At 34.5% G+C, this 23225-nt stretch overlaps 1 protein-coding gene across 1 annotated transcript in view; it reads left to right on the forward strand.

Annotated features, from left to right (window-relative positions):
- Positions 1-23225, forward strand: part of LOC307182241 (leucine-rich repeat-containing protein 7-like) — a 395705-nt gene that overhangs the window by 16155 nt on the left and 356325 nt on the right. The window lies entirely within an intron of this gene.

The following is a 23225-nucleotide window of genomic DNA, read 5'->3' on the forward strand; positions in this document are numbered from 1 at the left end:
TGTTATGCTTTAAAGTTTGGAAAGAGCAATTTACTTCTGGTCCTTTTACATTTGGTTGCCTGAGATGAACAGAAGGCTGCTAACTGTTGGTATAGTTTGTTTTAAGCAGCCCATCTCACGTACTTCCTATCCTCTTGTAGCCCTGTAACTACCCTGGTATCCATGCTGCATACTTCTCTGGGCAAGGCCACACACATTTGCAAGTTATCCCCTGTGTGGTCCCTTTCCTTTAGGCCTTCACATTTATAATTTTCTGATGCTAAGTTCTGTCAGTTCAGACACATTGTAAATTGCTGCCCAGAGAGTGCATATATAAGTAAAGTGATAATCTTTTATTTATGTACATATTATGGATATATTATTTAGGAATATGTTCAGCTGCAAGTAACCAACAATTTGTGGGCTAACTGAGTAAAATATTATTTTACCCCTTCTTCCAGTTAGCATTTGCAGTGGTAACTAAAGATACCAAAACATTTCAGTGGCTTACAACCACAAACATTTATTTCTCACTTACAGCAGCAACTCTGCATTGCTCTGTTCACCCAGTCTTCTCACTCCAGTCCAGGCTGAAGGAGTACCGTTACCTGGGACGTGTTGTTCTTCTGGTAGAGGACAGGAACAAGAGGCCAAACCGACCCACTCAAGTTCAGTGAAAGCTTCTGCTCACACATAGCGTATTTTATGTCCATTCACATTCCATTGGCTAAAACAAATCATATAACTATAATCAAGGCTCAGTGATGCTGTTAGGAACTCTGAGTCTTTTCAAATCATTGCTTATGGCTTGGGTAGCATTCTTAGCATTTATGCTTGAAAAGAGTTTTCCTACCATAACAGAACTGCCTTCAAGTGGATTGGCACCAAAGATAATAGAGGCAGTGGATATCAACTGTGAGTTCTCTTAGTTCTCTTCTTTGTTTTTGCTTTTGTTTTTTCCCCCTTTTATCCTGGCCAGCATGCAGATCTGTTTAATACAGTACTACTTGTGTATATATTTTGATTTTTTTTTCTTTGAGTTCAAATGTATTTTATAAATTTCTCAAATAAATTACTTGGACTATGCCCTGCTATTTCCCTAGCATAGCTATTATCCTACCATGGGGCACTTTGAAAAAATAACATTCATCTTGAAATTTAGATAAATAATAACTCAGTTTTAGCTTAGGGGAACAGAATTTATGTTTTCAAACACTGAAGCTTAGTTATGAAGTAAAATTTTATTCTTTTATGAAAGTCTGGAGGATCTGTGGAGTGATTTAGATTTTAAGAATAGTACTTTGGAACTCTCAGATAACTGACAGTTAACTATCAACTGATAAAGCTATAATCTGAAATTCCTTTTAATGTTCAAAACCTTATATATTTTATTTTTATTCAGGCCTACTTTATCTAGCACTGTGGTTTGTGACCATTATTTATTTCATGAATCGTATTTTCACAAAGAAAGTTTTATTTTTTTCTGTTAGATGGAATCCTTAAAATTGGATGTATTTATAATTAAAATAAATTATTCAAAAGTAAATATATAAGAGCATTTATGTTTAAACTTCTTTGGTGTTCTTTTGAAACCACCTGACTTCATTGCTGTGCACAGCTTTCTCTAGTTGTGACGATCAGGGGCTACTCTTCGTTGTGGTGCACGGGCTTCTCATTGTGGTGGCTTCTCTTGTTGCAGAGCACGGGCTCTAGGGTGCATGGGCTTCAGTAGATGTGGTGCACGGGCTTAGTTGCTGCGCGGCATGTGGGACCTTCCCAGACCAGGGCTCAAACCTGTGTCCCCTGCGTTGGCAGGTGGATTCTTAACCACTGCGCCACCAGGGAAGCCCATGAAACGTTTTTATCAAGTGAAACAGTACAAAAAACTCCAATGCATAAAACAGAGGCAAGTAAGGTTGCTGTGTTTGAAAATCACTATGTTTTATATTCAAGAATTATCATGCTAAAATATAATTATTTTATAGTTTCTCACTTTCTATTTTAACAGAAAAACATTTTACCCCCAACTGGGGAAATTTTAAGAAAATATAGACATTATTTATTTTCAGTTACAGGTTACCGACAGAATTAGAGTTCAGCAAAGTCATTTGAACTGTCTTATGGTCCAGGATTGCATTGCATTAGCTCTTCCTTTTTTTTTTTTCCTTCGATTGACAGAGGGGTAACTCCCAGAGGGTTTCACTTTATCACACCAAATTATCAGTGTATATTCGAGGCCTCTGCAGGACAGGAAGGTATTTGGGACTGCCAGCGTTACCTCTTAATGAGTGTCTTCTGTGCTCAGCTAAATAAGCAAAATAGTTGAGAAAACACGACTCCAGGATAATCTGAGGCAGTTGGAAACACTTACTCATTTTGCTGAATATAGCTCTTTGGTTTTGGCATTAGTTTTGGCTTTGGCTTTGGTTTTAGATTTTGTCAGAGCTTGGGATCACTTAATTCCCTTATCCTAAATATCCTGTTGTGACTGGTTATAGTTTTTATGAAAGTGAACTCCAAGCAGATCAGCAAAAAAAAGCTTCAGAGGCAAAGGGGGACAGAATGATTATTTCCTCAGAATTTCATTTCTCTACTATCCTATATGACAGAAATATTTGAGGGTATTTTGGGGCTCTTCTATTTTAGAAGACATGGAATTCTTATTACCTTTGTTGGCTAACCTATATTACTCTCTTGCCTTCTGCCGTCCTGGCCTTAAATTTTTATTTTATCAAATGTCTGTCAAAATTTTATTTTGCTGCCCTCTGTGGTTTAGTGATATGAGTAGTTGAATTGCAGTCAAATCAAATATATGGGTTTAAACATTTTTCTGTTACTTTTTTGCTGGGTAAAAACTTAGGAAAGTTATTTTTAATTCTCACGTCATAATTTACTCACCCTTGAAACAAACATAATACTACTCATTTCACATAACTGTTGTGATGATTAAATAATTTATGTAAGAAAAAGTATCAAGCACAGTGTTGCCTTAGTAATATTTTGGTCATGCAAATCAAGTCACCTTATCTCCTCTCCAGTGAAAACAGTTTATTAATTTGCCATTTGTTTTGGGACAAAGACCAAAATCCAAAGTTTTTTCTGCAAGTCCCTCAAGTCTGCCTGTTATCCACACTCCAACTTGACTTCCTACGTGTCCAAAAATGTTGGTCCTCTTTCAGTGCCTCGAACAGGCCTGTTTCCTACAACCTTAGGGTCTTTTCCTATGCTGTTCTCATTAACTGCTCTCTTCACCTGGTTAACTCCTAGTCTACTTTTCTCTTTCAAATGAGTGTTCACTTCCGGTGGAAAACCTCTGCCACGACATTCTCTTTCGGCACTGCACAATGCCATACAAAGTGTTCCATACATGTTTATTGAGTGGGAACTGCTATACTCATGTACAGTTTTATCTTTCTTATCCTTCAAACTGTTTTATCTTGGACGTTTATAAAAATGCTTCAAAATGAATACACGTACAAATGGAGTAAAAGGAGAAGAAGAAAGCTAACATTTATTAAAGACCTACTGTCATTTCAGGAACTCATCTAGGCATGCTATAATTTTTTTCCTTATGTAATGCTCACTGACTCTGTGAGCAAATATGATTTTTAGGAAAAAATAAAATAATATGTAATATTATATTACATATATATTAATTAAAGGTCTTTGTGCCAAATTAAGAGGAGAAAGGGAAGCATGAACAATTTATAGACTAAAAAGTAATTTTCTCTTTTGTTGAAAAGATAGAAACAGGAAGTTTTATTGCATAAGGAAAAGTTCATGTTGTAGAATATTGTAGTTCTTTTTTTTCCAGGGATATATTTACCATTTGCATAGATCAGGCTAGACGAAATATAAAGCCTTTGAAAAGATGATAGTCTATATCTTAAACATAATTTATATATTTGTAAATTAAGTCACTATTATGAAGATAATTCCCATCACACATGGAAATGTCTATGATGTTGATACTCATCTGCACCATAAACACAAAAAAGAGAGGCTTTGGAAAAGCCTGCAGATGTCAAGAATAAATTGTGGGCAATCACAGTTAACATTCTTAGAAGTGCAATATGTGATAAAACACTTGCAGCCAGTTAAATGAGGGCCACTGACCTTGTCAGAATGACACCTTCAGCCACCAGTGAATTCAGGAAGAACTACATGAACTATTACCAAAATATATATCTTTCTAGAATTTTTAATTAGCAAACTGTTCCATTGTTTACCTTATATATTTTATAAGGTAGTGCCTTTGTTTCCTTTATATCACAAAAATGGTGAATATCAACTAAATACAAATCTTTGCTTACAAAAATGTTTCTTAAAATGGAAGGATTATGGATGCTAGTATGACTCTATAGAGAACAGAAGGTTTTTGCAGAATTAAATCTACTATTGTTAAAAAGCGGGGGTAGCAAGAGCTGGTCTGACACTCAGTCAAGCTTACTCTCTCCAGTTATATTACAGGATAAGCCAAAATTTCAAAATAAATTTAATTTCAATTTTTGTCAATTTAAAATATTGACCCATTTAAAAATGTTTTATTTCCTCCTATCTCTTTCCCTATATGTAAGAATTTAATATATTATTTTAATTAGTTTTTCTGACTTTAATCTCCATCACCCATCTGTCAAATTAATCTTTGTGAAGGCCTTCCATACAAAATTAATTTTCCTTCTGAGAGATCTCCAGTAATTCCCCACTGCTTATAAAATGTCTCAATTTCTTAAGCTGAAGTCCACAAGCTTTCAAATTTCACTTACAACTTTCTTAAACTTATTCTCTGCTCCTTCTTTTTATTTATATTCCTCTCAGTTTAAGCTGAGCTGAGGTCTCCAAAGAGACCTTGTATATGCCTTCAAGGAGGAGGCATTGTGATGAAGTGGTTGAGGAGTTCTGTGGATTTCCATACTCTTTACCCTCTTTACCAGTAAGCTGTATGTCTTGTATGCCTAACGCTTCCTCTATTCCCCTCTTATCTTCAGTTTACCCCTCTGTAAAATGGGGACAATTGAAATAATAACTATAAGCTCCCTCAAAGGAGTGTTTTGAAGATTACATAGGATAATAGATACAAATCAACAAGAGCCTAACACTGCTAGTTGAGGCTTAATAAATGCTGCTCCTTATACCACTTGCCATATTGAGTTCATAGTTCCCCTAAAAGTACCAATGAATTGCCCAAGGTCACAGTGAAGTATATGTTCTGTTGATTACAAAGACAAAACATGAAGGGAGATCATGTAGCATTTTTGGTCAGGAGCAAGGTCTTTAGCTTCAGCTGGTCTGGAACAGGCCCTAATGCTGCCTTTTTCCAGCTGTGAGACCGTGGACAGATTAGTCTTCCTGAGCCTTGGGTTCTGATGTGTAAAATATGCCAAGTAATCCTGTTCTGATAGGGTATTGGGGCGGGGGGGGGGTGGTTTAGATGAGCTAATGCATGCCAGTAACTAAAATAATTCCAATAACTCTTGATAAATGTTATTTATTTTTATTTTAATTGAAAAATAAGTCTTTTCAGTTTAGTAAATGGCAATGAAGATTTTTTAAATCAAACTATTAATTTTAAAAAGGCATTTTTACCATTTTTCTAGATTCCACATATATGCATTAATATACGATATTTGTTTTTCTCTTCCTGACTTACTTCACTCTGTATGACAGACTCTAGGTCCATCCACGTCTCTATGAGTGACCCAATTTCGTTCCTTTTTATGGCTGAGTAATATTCCATTGTATATATGAAAAATGGTACAGAAGAACCTATTTGCAGGGCAGGAATAGAGATGCAGGCATAGAGAATGGCAGTGTGGACATGGCGGTGGGGGGATGAATTGGGAGATTGGGATTGATGCATGTGAACTGCCAGGTGTAAAACAGATAGCTAGTGGGAACCTGCTGTACAGCGCAGGGAGCTGGGTGGGATGGGGGGGCGGTGGGAGGGAGGTCCAAGAGGGAGGGCATATATGTATACATATAGCTGATTCACTTTGTTGTACAGCAGAAACTTACACAACATTGTAAAGCAACTATACCCCAATTTTTTAAAAAAGGCATTTTTAGCTGACTTTATTTTTGGCATTTCAAGTGTTATTTAAGAATTTAATGGGTATTACTTAAATACTTGTTATTTCTCCAAAATACTGTCTTTTTTGCCCATTACTAAGCAACAAAATCAAAGATTCTAAGGAATCCCATTTATTGTTAAACCTTGGAATTACTGTTTTCTGAATTCTGAGGAACACAACAGAATCCAAGCGATTCTAGTAACTCCTAACATGTTCATGCCCTTTTCACAGCTGTATCCAAACAATGTCATTTGTACGAGGTACTATTTTCTTGCCTTTAGTATATTTACCTGAAGAAATATATTGTACATGTTTGTATACTTAGATGTCTATTGGGGTATTTTTAAGTATGCATGTGTTAAAATATGGTATAATATCATAGACTACTTTACTGTTAGAAAGTGTCTTCCTTCTTAAATCACTTCTCTTTGATTATTGCTTATATTTCTTACTCAATCACCCAAATTTAAAATCTCTCACTTCTTCCCTCCCTTATCAACATAGGCTTTTTCTTCTAGTTCTGTGAGCTCTAATTCTCAAATATTTTCAAATCCCTTTACCCTCATTGGTCTCACTACTGCTCTTTCTGTTCAGGACGTCTTTATGTCTCCTCTGCCCTACTGCAGTGGCCTCTGGCAGGCCCTTATTCCCTCTGGACTCTTCTTCCTCCAATCCAACCTCCGTGGGGCTCTCTGGCCTTGAGAGTTCGTGAAATTCAGGAGTTCTACTTATGATAGCTCTCCTGATTCAAAATCATCCTTGACTCCCTGTGTTCAAACTCTTTGACATGGATTACATATATGCACAGTGACTTCTGCTCTAACTTCCCCTCCTAGATCCCTTTAATATTCTAGCCATATCGCACTACTAGAAGCTCCAAAAATGTACCCTGCCTTGCTCCAAGCCATGTTCTCTGCCGGAAATACTGGCAAACTTTTACTCATTCTATAGCTCTTAGTTACAAATATCACTTTCTCCATGAAGCCTTTCTATAGCTTTTCTCCTCCTTCTAGTCCAGAGAAAGTTAGTGGCTTTTCCTCTGCTTTTTGAAAGTAATTTGCATATACCTCTACCAGAAGTCTAATTATATTTTAATTGTTTATGTGTCTTTTCTGCTAGGATGAGCATTATGATATCAGAAATAGCACCTTATTCTTTTTTGTACACCCAGCTCTTATCATGCAGTACCTAGTCAATAAATATTGCAGGGATAAATGAATAACAAGGGAATAAATGAACAACAAAAAATTGACAACGAACCTGTATATACATATAGATCCATCAAGGATAATGTGATCAGGCCTATACTCTAAATTGTCTGTTTCTTCTTCTTGTTAGATGCAGATGAAAGAAGATTCTAAACATTTAATTTTCCAACTTGAGTATATCAACATTAAATAAAGACAACACAAAAAAGTGGAGAAACTCTAAGCTTTGGCATTATCAAAGCTGGATTTGGGCTCTAGCTTTACCAAGTAATAACTAAGAAATTTGGAACAGGCTGCATAATTTTTCTAAGGGTTGGTTTTTTGCATCTGTGTAAAGAAAATAATAATATTTATATTTACCTCACCATTTGGCCATGAGAATCAAGTAAGATAGATGGAAATGTTTTGTAAAGTATTAAAGATGAATAGATGGAAATGTTCTGTAAGCTACTAAATACTATTAAAATATTAACTTAATATTTTAGTAGGTTTAAACTTAGAGTCACAAACTCTGATGTTCCAAAATACAACTCTTAAAATCTACTTATAACCTATATCAAAGTATCTCACAAAAGTTCTCAGTTGGTACTTGTTAAATTTATATTTTCCTGACAAATTTACCAAGTCACTTTTTATCTAAAACAGTATATTCTTCTCCTTCTTTTTCATGCTGCTGCTACTGCTGGTACGTGTGTGTGTGTGTGTGTGTGTGTGTGTGTGTGTGTGTGTGTGTGAGAGAGAGAGAGAGAGAGAGACATCCTGGGGGAGGGGTACCTATCCCCCATGACCCCCTCTTCTTTTGCTCTCTGGCCTCTACTGAAGTTTTTGACCTCAGGGTCAACCCAGTCCACACTACAGCTGCCCTTAGCATTTCTGTATAACCCACCTGGACCATCGATCACTCAGGTGTCTGTATTTTATGTTCTTATCTCACCTCCCCATCTCTTTATATACATCTGTCCCTTCAGCACTTCATGCTCACCTCAGAAACATTTAGTTTAGAAACTTTCAGGTATCACTGGGATACAAAGAACTCTATGAGGTGGTCCTTGGGCCCATGTCTGTAGAAACCTCCCTGGGCTGTTGCCCAGATACCAATTGTGGATCTGAGGTGTTTTAAGAGGCTTGTAGACTTCGAGGGTTATGTTTTGGGAAGAGAAGCACAAGCCCTGAAGAGATGCCATTAGAGCCATTTGGATATTTCTGTCACACTCACCCTGAGGTTTTAATCCTAACAGTGAGCCAATCATTAGGCACCCACCGTATCCATACTCTAGTTCCGTTCACTTTGAATCATTTCCTCTTCCTATACGGTGAAATGCGTGTTTCTTTTGGGGTCGGAAGTCAGATATTAAGTCACCAAGCACTTGTTTGTACTCTGTGGCTGATAGTCACAATCTGTACCACTTTTTTTTTTTCTAGCTTGATCTCTGGTACTTAATGTCCAGCTTTTGAAATTCCAAGAAAAACCTCTTTCTCAACAAGTGTTTGGATTTCCGCCTATTGTTCTTAAATACTCTATTTTGAAATTCAAGGCTGAACAATAACTTCTTTGTTCTTAACTGTGTTCATCCTCTCTCTCTGCAGTGAAGATCACCGTCTCCACAGTTTAAGAGGGTGGGAATAAAATGTAGGAATGAATATTATCCATGAAATATATCCAAATATATGGTCTTATTATTAGTTTCTGCGATTTAGAGATTCTATTGTTTTTTAAGATTATATCCTAAAATTTCCCCCAAAAAGATAGGTAACAAATTTGATTGTTTATTCTGTATGTTCCATATCCTCAGAGTATAAATTGAAGACAAAAGCTATGCTTAAGTGTCTTTATCTACAAACAGGGGCTAATATCTCATTAATCTTTGTGAGTATTAAATATGATAATGTAAATAGAGCACCCAGTAAATTCCTAGCATATATAGGTACTCAATAAAGTTATGTTGTATTCTTCCATCTTCTTAACAGAGTTGGTTGGCAATCAGAATCAGCAAAGTCTAATAATATTAACAATAAATGCAACAGCTAACAATTATTGCTTTATCAGCCATGAACTTTTGCAACCTTTGCAGAAGCCTAAAAATATATACTATTCTGCACAAAGGGAGCCTATTGTATTCCAAAAATGTCAGCAACAGTGGGGATTGGTAAGCCTTTTTTAGAAATCTCTGCCTCAACTAGTGATACACTAATAGAAAATTGACTAGAATGTCAGGTGAATACATGTCTTTGGAGCATTAAGGAGGTAGTAGAAATATATACATGTTCCAGGTTTCTTATGTGATGGTGTGTCCAATTAATCCTGACAATGACAACCATGGCCTAGTTGCATCTGGTCACAGATTTGCTGTTCAGCTAACCATGTCCAATTCTAGCCAGTTCATTAGCCCAGGCTTAATATTACATTTAAGCTACAGATATCAAAAATGCATAAAGTGACAACAAGGTTCTACTGTATAGCACAAGGAACTATAATCAATATTCTGTGATAAAACATAATGAAAAAATATGAAAAAGAATATACATGTATAATGGAATCACTTTGCTGCATAGCAGAAATTAATACAACATTGTAAATCAACTATACTTCAATAAAATAAAACAAATACATACAGTGTATGACCTCTGTAGAAAGTCCCTGAATTCTGTTAGTTTCACAGAGATGTAAGAATTGAAAGAAAATAAATCTGAAAACACTTTTTAATATATAAGATGCTATAAAATATCATTGATAATCATTTATTAATATTGTTACATTAAGAAGTGGTGGTTAGAAAGTATAGCTATTTTGCTTAAATACAGGAGATCTTAGCTATACATTAATTGAAGTTTAATTTTTGTTAGATGAGGATGAAAATGATTACTTGAAATGGGAAAGTAAACTCTAGGAAATCCTATGAAAATAGCAGGGTACAATCACTGATCACTGATTCGGGATAGTGTACCAGAGGAAGATGCTGTACCCAGCAGTTATAGGGGTTCATTTGCTTTACTCCTTGAAACTTTCCAAAGATTGCCTCAAAATAAACAAGCAGAAATAAAATGTTCAATAATCAGTGCTCCAAAAATGAGTCGTTCAATTACCATGAAAGGGCTTCCACTTCACATACATTTGGTTCCATTTGTTCACACCAGTTTCTAATATTGTTGGGAATGCTTTATGTTGCCACTTCATAAAAAGGGTGGGGAGTAAGGAGCTATTTGACAGAATAGTGGCTCCTCATAGATGTCAAGAGGAAAAATCTCTCTGCCTAGCAGGCATCAATTATACATGCTTTGAAGTAAAGCCATATGATCCTCAAATAATCTCCCTATAGAAAAGCATAATAAAAATAATAGCTTCCATGATAGATTTCCATTCTATGCACATTTATAAATCTGATCTTTAGTATTTTGACAACTTCCTCTGATTCCACAATTTTTCATAACCCAATATCACCAAGATAAATATTTCTTTTTCTGTACTATCTACAAATTCATCAGAAATCTAATCTGTGATTCAGGATTGATGATCAAGTGGGTAATTAACTGTCCATTTCTTCATCTAATTAGAATAAACAGGAATCAGATCAACCAAAAAATGGGCATTTTAAAATTCTTATTAGTAAAACATTAGCAAATTTGACACATCTGTCTGTATAATAGCTCTTTAAGGCAGATCTACCATTTTACCTCAGTTATACAAAAACTTTTCTCATCTCCCTCAGTATTTTCATTCCTCCATTTATTTCCTTTTTAATTTTTTTCTCCTTCTTGCCCTGTAAACACTTATTAAAAATTATATTAATCTAATTATGTTCCGTATATGCAAGGCACTATGTGAAGTGCTAGGCATGGACTTAATTCCTACCATTAAACACTTTATAGTCTAGAGGGGAATAAAGGAAATTACTTTGTGCCACATGCTACAATACAGTAGTGTAGGTTATCTTGCCTATCTCATATTCTTTTTCCTCTTTCCTGTCCCTTCCACACACAGACACACACATACACACCCACACCCACACCCACACAAGCCAACACACACATCCCTTATCCCTTCGGTCTGTAAAAAGGAGCAGATATTCCAATTTAATAAAAGTTTTAAATGAAATTAAATCATGATTTAAAATCTGCTGATTCAAAAGAACATAAAGACATCACCTGAAAGGGATCAAGAATGAAAAATTCACAGAAATTGTATTTTATTCCTAACAAAAGAATAAAAAGGAAAAAAAAAAGGAGAGAGAGCACAATTTTTTTTTTTTCTCAAAAAAAAAGCTGACTTTTTTGGAAGCACTTGAACATTTTCATAACTTTTGAGTTTTAGGTCATTTATAAAATACCTAATGCTAGCCAAATGCCGATATAAATTTTCTATCTGGAGGGCGAAGATTGCCTGATTTGAGGTCAGGACTAAATTTCTGGCAGTGTTTCCTCTACTAAGATTTTGGCTAAAGCATAACTGATCATTTAGGGGGCACTGTGGAAATTTAAGAACTTATATTGGGAGTAGAAATGGCAAGCATCTTACTTTTAGATTTATTGATAACAGCTAATATTTTCATGTATCAGGAATACTTTTATAAATGTCTGACATGTATTTAAGCTTCACAACATCTCTGGGAGAAAGGAAATTTTATCTTCTTAATTTTACAAATAAGGAAAGCATAAGGTGTGATTGAAAAGGATGAGTGATTTTTCTCAAGGTCTTAAGAGACAGAGCTAGGATCCAAACCTAGAAATCCTGACATTTAAATGCTACCTTTTAATGCCTCATAAAAGTTTTAGTTTTTTTTAATTTTTACATAGATATTTCTAATTAATACATTGTTTTATTTTGTATACAGTGTTTTCAAAGAATCCATTTTTTTAAGTGAATTAAATTTGTTGGACTTTGCAGTATGTAGCACGGAAGGGAGGGTGAGTAATGGAGCATATAAAATTAAAATTCTGTACTTAGAAATTTGATTATTCTTGGAATAATTGAGAAAGGAATCACATTCTATTATAAGCAAATTAATTAAAAAATAATGTAAGTTCATGAAAAACCCACAATAGAATCCAAGTGGTCTTAATAATAATAAAACTATATTTGAACATCTAACACATGCTTTATACTTTTTTATATTGTTTTGCTTTTTGAACCAATTCACATGTGGTTATAGCAATGTTTCACATTTATTTTTAAGCAAATAGTAGATATTCAATAAATATTCTTTGATTTTAAAAATATACTGACAATTTAAGATATCAGCAAGAGTCTTGGGTGTGTGAAATATACTATAAAAGATTTTTAAAAATTAAATACCTACTTGTTTTTAAATGTCATTTCTTTGTGAAACAAAACTGAAACAATATCTAAGGAAATTTTTTAAACTTTCACAACACAACAGTTCTCATTTGTCCTGTAGCCTTCTTTTCTTTACCTTTTTGGTGTATACATTTCACATTTGAAACCATAGATGTTCAGCTCTCCTCGTTTAAACATGACTTGCTAAGCTGGTGTTCAGAGAACAGGCTTTGTAGTCAGATGAACCTGATCTGAGCTTAAATCTTTGTTCTGCTATTTCCCAGCTGTGGAAACAGAGGCTGGGAACTTCTTACATCTGTGAACCCTCAAACTGATCATCCCTTAACACAACCTATCCACAGGCAACATCTTCAGTCCCTTTGCCATTCATTAGCTGGGTGACCTTGGGAAATTGTCTTAATTTCTCTGCAGTCTAATTTTTTCCTTGTAAAATGGGGATAACAATACTTACTGTTGAGAATTATGATGGTTACATGAAATAATCTATAAAGTGTCTAGTACAGTGAACTCAGTAAGTGGTAGGAGTTATTAAAATGTGTAATTCTTATTGTCTGTATAATGTTCTATGAAGTTGATATACTACATAACTAGCCTTCTCCTGAAGGTCATTCAGGCTCTGCAGACATTTTTCCTATTATCAATAATTATCAAAATTATCAACATTTTTGTGTATATACCTCTTTATCCCCTTACTTACTAAACACATTGGAATCATCTATTAGAAGTAAAATTCTTGTATGATTGATTGTAAACAGTTTTATGCCTCTTTATGCATACCATGAAGTTATTTTCCAAAAGGATTATAGTAGTAGTGTTTGTGCTTACTGTGACCAATTTTATTTGGAAAGCATTCCAGAATATAAATAGTAATATAAGTGCAATTGTACTCTCTTCCTCAAAATCACTCCAGGAAAGCTCTGTTCTGATGCTAACAGTTCTATTATGGCTCCTAACGGTTCTAAAATGCCTTTGGAATTACTTTTATAACATGCTCCTCAGAGCTTGTTGTTGAATTCTCCCTTTTCTTAGCTTTTTGTATCTTATTCATTGCTAAGTCCTGTCCATACTCTATTTACACAGACTTTCATGCTCACCTGTGATCTTCTCTTCTTGTTATCAATGCCTTAGTCCTCATCCTCAAAATCTCTGGCCTGAACTATTCCAATGGTATTTTAACTGGTCTCTCTGCCACCCATATTTTAGCCCTCTGAGTCATAGTCTCTGGTGGCAACAGGTATCTTTTCAAAACCTAGATCTGGTCAAATCCTGCATTTACTTTCCATTCCTTGCGTTGCTTCTCTCTTCGATGCTTTTGTTACCCATATACCTGGCTAACTCCTACTCAACATGGAGGAAGTGTTACCTAAACTATCCTAAAGCGTGAAAAGGAGTCATATCATTCCCTTTTAATATTGACATATGTAGAAGATGATATCACTGTACATAAAAAGAGTTTTGTAAAAATGATTGTTGTCACTTTTTGAGTATTTACCATATATCAGGCACTATTTTAAACATGTCCCACGAATTAATTCATTTAAACCTCACAACTGTCTTAGGAAAGAGGTACTATCATAGTGTCCATTTTGCCAATGAAGAAAGTAAGGCACAAGAAAGTTGACTAACTTACCAAGGTCTACCAGCTGGTAATGAATAGTGCTGGATTTCAAACCTGGGAAGTCTGACTTTTAACCACTACTGGACCAAAAGCTACCTGGTAATTCATATTTTTTTTTCAATAGAAATTACTCCACTGCAACTGCTACCCTTACAACATTATTTTTCTTACCTTAGTTTTCTTGCTCTAATGGTGCAATAGGCACTACCACACATAGTAAAGTTTAACCTGTGCTGGTTTTACTCCATGTCAAGTGTGGTGAAATGATATATAACGTTACTCATTCCAACAGCAATTAACTCTGCCAGATGGCACTTTAATAATATATTTGATATATTAAGAAATCTGTACAAATATCCCATCATTTGCCCCTTTTGAAAATATTTAACTACAATTATGCCATTTAAGTTTCCAGTAAATATTCTTTAACTTGCTCAGCTTTTATAATAAAGCACATATTTTTACTTAAAATATATATTTAATAATATATTCAGTAAGTGATTGCCTACTCAGGCTATTAAACTGTCTCATATAGAGTAGATTATGTAATTTAATTACCTTTTACTTGACTCTTCTAAGTAATTATCCTCAATTACACGTAACTGAACAATGATACCTATGGGTCTGTGTCTATAGGAGAAGGACTATCCAGGTACTTTAAGGCAAAGACTTTTTGTTTTCTCTTCTGAGACAAGTCCTTCTTCATAATAAGAGCACTTCATTTGTGTCAAGCATTATTCTAACTACTTTATTGGGATTACTGTCTTTACTCTTCACAACCCTAGTGTTATTATAATTTCTGGATAAAAAAAAAAGCAGAGAGATTAAGTAACTTGCTCAAGACCACATAGCATATTATATGGTGAAAACAGAACAAAAATGCAGGCCACTTGATTCTAGAGCCCTTACTGTTAACCACTGGAGATAAAACCATGGATGAAAATGATAGGATCTATTAAAGTGTCTGAGAAAGATAACCTGTTTCATAACTAAATGGTGGCTATACATACATTTTCAGCTTTAATTGGAACAAACCTTCTTCTTTCATCTCAAATGAATAGGAAGTCAGTCTTTTGGATTTGTGGGGAAATTTGTTACCAGGTTTAGCTAAAAGCGGAACCACTTATATTCTCATTTTTTTGTTTGTTTGTTTGTTTGGAAAGATCCACTAGAGAAGCAAAGAGTTTTCTTTTTTTTTTTTTTTGAAATATAGTTGATTTACAAGTTGTGTTAGTTTTGGGTGTACAGCAAAGTGATTCAGTTTTTTATATATATATATATATATATATACATCTAAAAATAATTAAAAGAATATATATATACATCTAAAAATAATTAAAAGAATATATATATACATCTAAAAATAATTAAAAGAATATATATATACATCTAAAAATAATTAAAAGAATATATATATATACATCTAAAAATAATTAAAAGAATATATATATACATCTAAAAATAATTAAAAGAATATATATATACATCTAAAAATAATTAAAAGAATATATATATATATATATATATATATATATATATATATATATATATTCTTTCAGTGATGCAGTAGAGAGTGACTAGCCAAAGACGAAGGCTGTTGAAAAGCAAGAAGGAAAGAAATCTAATTGTGGAGTCATTGAAAGGTAGAGAGATGCTTTCTCCACTGAAAATAGAAGGAAACAATGGTGCAAGTTTATATAGGTTTGGTGGTGTGAAGAATATTAGTCTTCCCCAGTCCGGGTGGCTGTTTCTCCTGATAGATTTGGGGAAGTCAGTTGGAGTAGTGTCTTTTTCTCATTTGGAATTACAACTTATTTGAAAATTTTTTCCTCATACCTATTTTGGTAACAGAAAGGGAGTTCACCCACAAATGCATCTTTGGATTCAGTTGTGGCGCGTGTGCTTAGTCTGTGAGCAGTGTTCCCTCTCCTTCTCCTCTCTCATTGGTGTAAGAGCTACGTAGGATCTACACAGAGCTAGTTACAGCGTGTTGATTGGGAACAACAGTCTGGTATCAGTCTCGTGTGTTGGTGGGGCAGGCAGATTAATTTCAGAAATTATTTAAATTTTCATTGACTATCTTATAAAACTGAAAAATAAAACCCAATAAATACTACTGTTATCTTTTATCAGTCTTATTATAAGAGGATGTATTCCTGATTCAATATTACCGATAATTCCTTACACTTGGTCAGTGTTTCCCAATTTGCTTTTACAAACATTATTTTATTTAATCTTCACAAAACTCTGTGGAGTTGGTACTATCAGAATTTCCCAGCCAAGACTTGAATCCAGGGCTTTAGCTTGCAAACCAGAGTTCTTTCTCCTGTATATTCATTATTTTATTAATGCAACAAATATGTATTGAGTAATTGTTGTGTACCAGGCCTATTCCAAGAACTTAGGGTAAAGCACTGAACAAAATTGTCAGAAATCCCTGTCCTCAAGGGGCTTATACTCTAGCGGAGGAGGGGGAGGGAAATAGGTGATATGTGATAAGTAAAAACTAAGTAATTTATAGAGTATATTGAAAATAATATGTATTTCAATATCACTTACTGATCACCTTGTTAATTAGCTAATTCATATCCAGATATATTTTCTTAAGCAGAACATGCTGCATATTTAATTCTGATTTCAAAATACAGATGTAGAGTCTTAATACATAATTGTGAATGAAAAAATGAAAGAATGAATGGGGTAGAGACATGAAGATCATTAGATTTAGGGAAAGGGTCTGGAATTTCTGTACTGATTGTGGCTTAACTGATCCATTTATTTATTTATTTGACAAATATATTTTGAGTGCATACTGTGTGCCCTAAAGATAAATATCAATAAAGAAATGCAGGGTGTCAGAATGTTAATAGTTTTGTGGAAAAGACAAAACAAAACCAAGGCTAGCATTCTAATTCTATGACTGGGAAAATACATGATGATATGAGAGAGGAAAGTAGTCATCAAACCTAGACACAGAAAGACAGGAGAACTGCTGGGTGGAAATGACATTTACATCTTGGGAAGAGAAGGGGAAGACGCTGGAGAGAGACACAGTCAATAGATTAAAAAATAAATATTTTTTAAAGTTTAAAACTAAAAATAATTTCATGTACAAAGGTCCAGAGACTACAAAGAGTACAACTGATTTTCTAAACTAAAGGGTTTGAGTTCTCTGAGTCTTTAGAAGGAAAAACAAGTTACTGCCTTTCCCACCTCCTCTAGCCTTTGTCTCCTTTCACCATATATTATAAATAAAAATGTTCCTTAAATTAGACTGGTTCCAATAGGTGTAATTTAAATAATAGATCTTCAAGATTTAATTTGAATCACAGCATCAAGCAAGGTGTCTCCGGCATCTAGGAAAATGCCTGACCCATAGTAAATGTTCAATATTGCTGTTGACTGAAGTAAGTTTATGGACTTGAAACCTCCAAGTGGCCAGGTTTTAGAGGGAGTGTGGGATGATACTAAGAAGAGATATCTGAGGGACAGTCTGCTAGACTGACTAACCTATTTCTGATTATGTCCATTTACCTCTAACTTCAACATAAACTACTAGGATATTAATTTAAACAATATCACATATTAACATACAACTATATGGTCACTTTCTTTGTAGTTTGCACCTTTGCAAATACTTTTGTTGACTCAGTGCTTTCATTTAAATCACAATCATAGAAATAGGGAGAGAATAAGCAAGGAAGACTTGACAGAAAAAAAAAATCACAATAGAATATTCTATGCGGGTGAGGGACTGTTCCCATCCACCAAATGGAATTTTTCTGTGTGAGGTAAATTGATTTAAGGAGCAAAATTCTGTTGTATCACTTGAATAAATTTAAATACAAATGTGTTGTCCCTTCTACTAATGCATACCGGGAAAGATGCGTTTGGTCACAGTTAACTAAATTGTAGCTAAAAAGTTAAAAACAAAGTGTGAGTTCTTCCTACTCTATTTCTATTGAGTGTCAGGTTACTAAACTTAATTTACCTGCAATCCAGAGACTAAACATTCAGGAATAATCTATGGGGAATCTCAGGGAGCATGTTTTGATCCAGTTTAAATAAGTTAAAATATGTAGTGATGGCAATATCTTAAGCACACGCAGTACAATTCTGGGCTGGTAATCTTTGTAAAGGCCTTCTTGAACAGTAAATGGGTGTATAGTTGACATGGGGGCAGGCTCATTGTTATTGTTAGAATTTATGAGATATTTCCTTACATTAGAATTTTTTCCTAAGAATTCTCCAAAAGCCAGGTTCAGATTTTTGAGGCATAGGCTATGCTTTCCTAGGGAAAAGTCCCTTTGTCTCCATTGAACAACTGGTCTTTTTCTAGCAAGCAATGTGAATAATGATGCTTAACATGGTAAGAATAACTATGGTAGCCAATATTATACTTTGTAATTAGAAAATACCTTTCACATATATTGACATTCATAGCTACCTTGTAAGGTAGATGTGATTATCACCATATAGTAAATAAAGAAAATAGAAGCCCATTACAGATAGAACAAATAAGAAACAACCAAGGAAACTTACCAAGAATTAGGAAATGGCAGACTCCATCTGAAAGCAAGTCTTCTGTTCCTATTATATGTGTCTTCCCACTACATTGTGAAATGTTTAAGTCAGGCCCAGGATACATGCTCTATTAGTCAGAGTTCTGCATAGAAACAGAACCAATGGGATATATATATGTGTGTGTGTGTGTGTGTATATATATATATATATATATATATATATATATATATAAAATCTATATCTACACACATACACACACGCACACACACACACACGCACACACACACACACACACGCACACACACACACATACACACAGGGTTTTTTTTTAAGGAATTGGGGAATTGGCTCACATGATTCGGGTTTGATGACTCCCAAATCACATGGGGCAGGTCAGCAAGCTGGAGACTCATAGAAGTTTCAGTTCTAGTCCAAAGGGAGTTTCTGGCAGAATTCACTCTTGCTTTGTGTGTGTGTGTGTGTGTGTGTGTGTGGCAGGGAGGTGCAGGGAGAGGGGAAGGAAGGTCAGTCTTTTTCTATTAAGGTCTTCAACTATTGAAAGAGGTCTGTCCACATTACAGAAGGTAATCTGCTTCTTCAAAGTCTACCAGTTTAAATGTTAATCTCATCCAAAAAAAACACCTTCATAGAAACATCCAGAATGATGTTTGACCAAATATCTGGGCACTGTAGCCCAGACAAGTTCACACATAAAATTAACCATAACACATAGCAAGGTGTTTCTAGCCAAAATGCACAAAGGGATATTGGACAAAATTAGTTAAGTCATGGATACCATTAGCAAAGTCAGTGATCCAACATTCTACAGATTTCACATTCCAGGTATTTCTACTGAACATTATTAACTTTGATCCCATTTGAGCCTTTTGCTCTCTTTCTTTTATATACATGTTCTTCAGACTTTTCAGAGTCACCATAGATTTCATATATTTTGTCCACACAGTTTTCTTACCTGACTTGACATGGCAAATGAAGCACAGTAATTGCCTCAAATGTGTCTCAAGCTCTAGGAAGAATCTCTACAGGGGAAGTATAAAAAGGAAAAACAGTGTGCATTACTCATCTCCTACATTTAGCTAATGTGTACCACATAAGGGTGAAGAAATGATTTCAGTATACAAATGAAGAATCAAAGGACCAGAGAGGGTAAGTAATAGACCTAGGATCACACAAATAAAATGGAGTGCAGATGGTGTTCACATCAACTTCTTTTTGGTGTACCTGTTTTTTTCATTTTGCTACATTTACCAAGGATTCTTTTAGGTACCTGAGGAAGCAGACTGGCAGCTTTCTTGATCATTTATCTTGTTACAAGTGCTTCTTTACTCTGTGAGCATATATGCAGGATAAATATTCACTGGGAACCTCCATACCTTGCTTGGGACCTTCCAGTCTCAAGAAATAATTTATGTAAATTATAACAGGAAACTAGACCTAATATAGGATGAACTCCAGTCTTTACATTCTAAGCCATGTCATAAGTTGTCAGGTTTTATTTTTTTTTAACTCAGTACAATAAAACTATAACAAGACCTTTAATTATATAAGCTTTGGAAAATAATATTCCATTCATCAGAAAGTCACATTTGATAAACCAGAAACAACATAATATAAATAAAAAGTAGTGGGTGTAGGAGCCTGGAGTTTTTTAGCCTTGGCCCCTTCATTTACTTGATTGTGGGATGGCACCAGACATGACTAGTTATCTACTTGCCATTCAGTCCCTTTTTCTTGCTTGCTAGCAGAACCCTAATTTTATTTGGATATCTCTCTCCCCCACAAGTCTCAGGGAAGGATGTATCTATTTCCAGCTGCAAGGTAAATCATGACTGGTCTAGCCTGATCATGGCCATTCCAATCCTTTGCCAGTGGTTGGTTTAGACCCAGTTCTGGCCAATGAAACATGAAAGGAGGTTTGCAAAAGTTTCTTCACTCCTAAGAAAATACAGAGAAATTAAATTGCTCCTTTTGTTCCTATGCATATTTTCTTATTTATATTATACCTGAAATCAATGCATTTATATTTGACCACAAAATTAGCCAGTCTTAGAATGAATCTGATTCAGGAGTTGGCAGAATAGGGAGGGAAGCTCCCCAGTTCCATGGTGACCCTTTTGAGACAGAGATCAGACTAAGTCTATAGCCACTCTACCACTATACTTTACCTCATACATCAAGCTAAAACAATATTTTTTTTTCATTGTTTAAGCCACTGTAAGCCAGGTTTTCTATTACTTTCAGCCAAATACATTCCAAATGATACAATTTACTTTCAATGAAGAAAAAGCAGCACCTTATTTGTGGTGATTCTATGAGCCTTGTTTTTTTTCTGGGTTTATATTTTTGTTTTTGTTGCTTTGTATGCATACTAGAAAAATTAAAATTTAGCAATAATAAAATAAAACAAACTACTCCAAGTTGGAAAAATAATGCCCCCCAAATTTCAGCACTAAAACTCATGTGGACTAGTCATTTAACCTCTCTGGGGTTTAATTTCCTTAACTGTCAATGGAAATGGTAATAAATATACTACATAGAGATTTAATATAATAATGGGTGTAAAGTAGTATAGTGCAGGACATCTTAGAAGCTCTAAAGGTTAATTCTCAATATATGTTTATTGGTTATTGGTGCTATTTATTTCTACTGTAACTATTTTTGTTTCAAAAATCTTATTATAAGCTTAGTTACCTACTTTCATTTCCTATAGAAAACAAAATTAAGACATATATAGACTGTAGCATATATCTCATTGCATCTTTATACCATCCTTAAAAGCTCACAAAGATTACAGATTTACTTCAAATTACATTGGTAAAAAGTAGCAAAACCCAAGACTTCTGTGTTTTTGGTGCTCTCTTTCATACAACATAGCAGACTTCTCAGAAGTAACAGAACTGAAGAAGGGAGCTGGCTGCTAAACACTTGCAAAGTGTATAACAAAGTAAAAACTAGAAATACGGTCATTGAGGAAGAGATAGATGAGCTCCACGAAGTGACTGCAAGGGCCAAGTTTAGAACTGTAAGGCAAACAAAAATACACATCTGAACTCAACTTAGGGAATCACTCTATTATAGAAAAGCACATACATGATGTTTAGAAAAGGTCATATTCAGTATATTTTGTTAATTTAAAAAGTAAAATGTACAATGTGATATTCTATACGTGCTACTTAGTATATTTTAGTTAAAGCTACTAGTAGCAAATTACTGTGAACTAATACCATATAAAGTATTACTGAATTATGTAAAGGGTCTACTGAAATGGCATCATCAACAAGTAACAGAAATATAAAACCATGAGTTTTACATTTGTCTTCAGTAATTGATATTATAGTACAGAGGACAATACATTGAACTAAGTACAAATTTCAGTTTAGTTCATTCAATAACTTTTGTGACCATGAGCAAGTATGTGTCTTAGTTTCACATATAAGGTGAAGTCATTGGAATGGGGGAATAGGCTTCTTCTTTCTGTAGAATTCCATGACTATAATCATTTTTAAAAACTTTTTTAGAAGTAATACAGGTATTTACATTTATAGAAAAATTACAAGATGTTACAGGGAGCTCCCATATACCCCCATGCCAACTTTCCTGTTTATTATCTTACATTAGTATGGTACATTTGTCACCATTAATTAGCAAATAGTGATGCATTGTTATTCATTAAAGTCCATACTTTATTCATGTTTTCTTAGTTTTTACCTAATGTCCTTTTCTGTCTCTATCATCCAGGGTATGACATTGCATTCAGTCATCATGTCTCCCTGGACTCCTCTTGACTGTGTTAGTTTTTCAGATTTTCCTTGTTTTTGATGACCTGTTAGTTTTGAGGCATACTGGTCAGATATTTTTTAGAATATCCCTCTATTGAGACTTGTGTTATGTTTTACTTATAATTAGACTGGGGCTATAGGATTTGGGGAGGAAGAACACAGTGATAAAGTGCCAATAGTGACTCATAGGTGTTTATTTTATACTTTGGGTTATAGTCCAATACAACTTTATTTTATTGCTCAGATTGTTCCAGTTTTAACCATTATTAATGCTCTATTATTTGATTTCTGAGTTCCTTTGACACACACCCATAGTTTTGTATCACTTCCTTACTTTGTGGTGCTACAAGATGCTCCTGGATCATCTTGCATATTTCCTATCCCAGTCTTAGAATCAGCCATCTCTCCAAGGAGCTCTGGAATCTTTTATTAAAGAATGGTTTTAGAAACCAAAATCAAGGCACTAGGTGTGTTATTGCTACTGAGGTATCATTGCCTCCAGGCCCTCTCAGCTGACAGAACAAGAAAATATATGTGTGCATACTAACCTGTGTATATATATGCCCCAAAATATTTCTATATGTAACTCTCTGTATCTATGTTAAGCCAAACATGAGTTCCTTCTCTCTCCAACTCTAATCCATTACCACCTGGATCATTCTACCCACCTCTTCTTATTTCTCTGTAACCACCTATCCCAATAGTAAGAACCTACTTTCCACCTTTTGCTAT

This window comes from Stenella coeruleoalba (genome assembly GCF_951394435.1).
Source record: "Stenella coeruleoalba genome assembly, chromosome: 1".
NCBI lineage: Eukaryota > Metazoa > Chordata > Mammalia > Artiodactyla > Delphinidae > Stenella > Stenella coeruleoalba.